Genomic DNA, 4,944 nt, shown 5'->3' with positions numbered 1-4,944 from the left:
ACTAGAGATCGCCTGGCTCTTAAGCTCCTTCATCATGGCATCCTCCACATCATTCAGGATGATCTTCTTCTCGGGCCTTTCAGCCAAATAATTCCAACTTCATAGGATCCCCTCAAAACTACGGGGATCTTTGCTTCAGAGGATAAAAAACTGATCTTTCTAATTTTTTAGCGAGGAAGGGAGATCGGTGAAGAGCCCATAGTGCGGTTTCACTTGAAAGAACCAAAATTCATCATCTTTTCGCCGAGCAAGTCTATGTAGTTCGGCAAAGGCCTTCGCTGTGGTTTCAAGTCCATTGGCTCGGCACAATCCTCTGAAGGCCACCAGAGTTTGCCAAGAGTTCAGATGCACTTGGGTGATGCAAACTTGGTGGTACCTCAGGACATCCTTGTAAAATTACTCCAGAGGAAACCGTAGTCCGACCTTCAGTTGTTCTTCATACACTATAGTCAGATCTACCTCCTCGAAGAAGTGATCAGCTCGAAGATCCCCGTGACATTGAATGAGCTCCAAGGAGTCGGTTGGAAGATTGAACTCTTGGCTTATTAGTTCGAAATCGAATATCCTAAGGACTGAGGGGAGCTCATCCACGAATAGAGGCTCTCTCCTTATGACCGGAGCCTACTGTTAGCTCCACCCGGTGAGTTGACTAGTGGTCAGAATGATAGCTGTAATAGTTTTGGGTCGCCCGCTCTATCCGGCCTCATCACCTTCTTCAGAGGACCATGAAAAGTGAACAGAAGGTGGGCTTGCAACTCTTTAACCGTCAGTGCCACTTATTTTCAGGCAATGAAGGTAAGAGTGATTGGAAAAAGATCAAAACTATTACTTGATTGCAAATCGGCACTGGAAAAGCTAGGAAATTAAGAGAGAGTCGTCAAAAGGATTGAGGGGAACAAAGAAAGAAAAAGTGAAAAATGATTGAGCCTCTCCCCTTATTTATACTGGTCCGAGCATTAAATGCTCATCAGTCAGTGGAAAATTTAATTGTATCCCAATTTTCGATGTGCACCAAGAGAAAATCGATAGAGAGGGGCTGCACGGAAAAGATCAGTTGAAAGAGTTGTGGCCATAGATCGGATAGGAGAGGGGCCGAATAAAAGAGATCGGTTGAAAAGGTTATGACCAGAGATCGGATAGGAGAGGGGCCAAATGAAAGAGATCGGTTGAAAAGGGTATTACTAGAGATCGGATAGGAAGGGGTCCGGATGAAAGAGATTGGTTAAAGAGAGTATTAGATAGGAGAGGGATCGGAAGGATGATTTAGAGCAATGCAAATAATAATGAACATAATAAATAAATAAAAATAGAATAAATAAATAAATAAAATAAAATTGAGCTTAAATAAAAGTCCATTTCATTTTCAAAAGATAAGATTACATTATTAGGCAGTCCTCCCCAATCCGATCATTAATTACAGATGTATCTACATTCTACTCTACTTACATTCTACCCATCTTACTCCCATAGTTTAGACTCCTCCCGATCTCAAGATGTTGTTTAAGAGATACCAGAGATTGGGAAGGTAGCTCTCATCAACTATGGTAAAGACTACGAAAAGCTTGTTGTCATCATCGATGTCATCGGCCAGAATTGAGCTCTAATCGGGACCCTTAAGATGGTTAGGAGCCAAATAAACTTCAAGAAGCGGTCACCAATATCAAGATTGAAATTAGCAGTCCCCTTACTTGAGATCAGTCTTTAGCTTGGATCAGCAAGCCAACTAGAGATCAGAATGGTGGTTATTTCGGTCCCAGACTGGCCGTTTAGTTCGGTTTCCTTGCCTTCATCGGATGATGTTCTCGTGACTCTCTGACTGTCAGTGTTGTCCATTTTCAAGTGATAGGCAAAGGAAGTTATCAAAAAAAGATCAAAACGGTTGTCATGATGAAAATTGGCTCCGAATATATAAGGCATGGACGAAGAATACGTCGAAGACTGACCGAAGAAGAAAAGTGGAAATGTGAGAATGACAGCCTACACCCCTTATATATAGGCCTAGACATTTAATGCTCGCAAAACTCGAAGTAGCTCATCGATTAACTGAGAATTTAATGCTTTCTCGATATTCGATGTGCACCAAGTTAGATCAGATACAGAGAACAGATAAAAAAGAGATCGGGAAGGTAATAAGAGATCGGATGTGCAAGGGGAAGGAACAGAGATCAAGTGGGAGAGTATTTAGAAATAACTATTGAGAGATCAATCAAAAGGGAGTAAGATTAAGGGATCGGGTAGATTGAGAAGTTAACCAACAAAGATCGAAAGGTTGGAAAAATTAGAACTTCAGAGGTTACTTTGAATCAAGACCTTTGATTTGTGAAATTAGCTTTCCCACCATCGGATCTAAGTTTGTTAAAGCATTTGGAGTACGATCCAATCCCCACCATCCACCCGTTTGTAAGGAAGGATCTAAACCATCAAATTTGAGGCAGTTAAGTATTTTAGTAAGCCCCAATCTGCACCCTTAATCTCATCTATAAGAATTGATTTTGGGTTGTTCAATTAAAAGTAACAAACAGATTTGGCACCTTTTATTCCTAGCCCTTTGATCCATTCTGTAAGGTAGAATCCCCAGCCATTGGATTAGAGAAAAAAGGATAAAAGAGTCCTGAGCTAAATCTCGGCCCTCAATTCTTGGTCTTTTTAATTCTTGATCCTCAGATTTTGTTCTCCGAAATCCACACCCTTCATTCTTTCCATAAAAAATCTTAGTTGTCCATTTGGAGACGCCCATTCCCTATAAATACCTAAAATGTTCACTGTAGAATGGGTCTTTTGAAGAGGGGGGCGACGGCTGGGGGGGGGGGGGGGTTGCTCTTAGGTCTAGAGTTCTTGGTCTTTATTTATTTGAGATTACTTTCGATCTTTGACCTTTAGTCTTCAAGCTTTAGTCCTAAATTCTTTGTTTTTCTCCTGAATATAAAGTCACTAAAGAGAGGCTTTAGAAACATGTTTTTTAAAGAATCTTGACTATAAAAATCCCAATATACCCTGTTCCCCATCTTTAATAGTTTTGTTCGATAGTTTCGTGGTCCATTTTCGGGGTTTGTCATCAGGATCTCGTCCTCGTCACTCTCATCACTTCAAAAGGTGCTTTGGGCGACCTAGCCCTAGCGGTCCCATTGGGACGCAAGAATCCACATCTGCTCTCCCATCACTTTTAGAGTTCTTCGTAGGTAAATGCTTTAAAATAGTTTTTCTTCTTATTGGGTATAATTAGGCTGCATTAGTGGCGTAAGCTAGAATCTGAACTTTTAAAATGTTTAGGTCATACCAAAATTTTAGAGTAGATTAGGGTTAGACTAGCATACCTCACAAATATTACTATTTTCTATCATCTTATTATCTTGAAAAGTATGTGTTTCTTTTTAGTAGTGTAGAAATAAATTTCGGATGATAATAAATGGTGTTTAGAGTTCAGAGGAAAAGAGAAGAGCTCAGTTAGGATGGATGAGAGGTCGAAAATAATGAGCAAAAAGGGATGTTGATATAGGGAGTTCAATTTGATTAGAGAGATCAGAAATAATAAGAGGGGTCTTGGCATAAAGAACTCAGATCTGATTAGAGATCGAAAATAGTGAGTATGAGGGTTTTGACGAATCAGGATGAACATGGAGAGTTCGGGTGACTAGTAAGAGATCGAAAATAAAGAGAGAAGGAAAGGAGTTTGGATAATGGGAAAGAGATTGGAAAATAACACGCACAATTTGCCATTCGCATACTTATATAGAATTTTGAAAGTAGAACCATCCTATTCTTTGCATCATTTTATAAATATTCTTGTCTATTATCCGTCTGTAGTATTCAAAATAATGAGAGTACGAGAGAGAGTCCTCTACTGGAGTTCATATTTACAATTAGCATCTGATTAACATTCTCTAAAAATTTCTCAAAAGAGAGAGAGTCCTTTCTCTAAAATTTTCTTAACGATTTTCAAGAACTTTGCAATTCAACATTATGGGTTCACATGAGAGTCCTTACATGAGCCTCATGCTTTATAAATTTTTGTTTGGGTCCAATGGAGAGTCCTTTTTAGTACCCTTGCATTTGTGATTTATCTAAATATGAGTGAGAGTCCTCCCATAAAGAGCATCCAAAATTAACCAACTATTTTATAAACATGTAAATAATTTGGAAGTGGATTAATGCCGGAAATGCCTTATGAATAATTAAGCCGAGGATGGGACCTTTCTTCATTAACAGAGAGTCCTCATTAATGAAGAAAACTCTCTAGGTTATAATTAACATATTTCTTTTGAATTAGAGTCCTAATTGAAAGGAATGAAAGTCTTTACTCGTATTAATCCGATTTTCGCATACATATTGCACCCTCAATTATTTGGATACCGATGACGAGATGAATAATATGTGAGCCGAGAGTCCTCCTCACTCATTGTGAATATCTAAGGACCAAGTAATACCTCTTTGGAATCAGAGTCCTAATTTTGAGGAGGGAGAAATTTAATAAAATACATTTATGCATAATAAATAGACACAATCGCAACTCACTTTGAGGCCGTCCTATTTACTCGTGTTCTTGGAAAACCCAGAATAGTAAAATATCAAGCTTCCTTTAATAAACAATGGGAAGCAACATCGTAATTTTAAACCTAGTAATATTATCGATCTTGAGTTATAAAGAGCACACCTTTAAATCTACTTGCCCTTATTGAGGGATGATGTGGGGTGCCTAACACCTTCCCCACACATATAAGGATCTTGAACCTAGAATCTCTGCCTTAGAAGTGGTCAAATCTTTTCCAAAATAAAAATGGTTTTCTTTAATTTCTCTCAAAATTAAAGTGGCAACTCCTCACTCTCCACTTCAGTGGGAATCGTCCAGCGATCGTAAAACCCTTGCAACAGTGGCCATTGGAGAGTTGCTGTTGAAGGAAGGTGGCATTGGTGATGAGAAAGTTGAGTTTTGGCTCATACCTAATT

The sequence above is a fragment of the Hevea brasiliensis genome, chromosome 3 (genome assembly GCF_030052815.1).
Source record: "Hevea brasiliensis isolate MT/VB/25A 57/8 chromosome 3, ASM3005281v1, whole genome shotgun sequence".
NCBI lineage: Eukaryota > Viridiplantae > Streptophyta > Magnoliopsida > Malpighiales > Euphorbiaceae > Hevea > Hevea brasiliensis.
Note: the sequence above shows the minus strand (reverse complement) of the source record.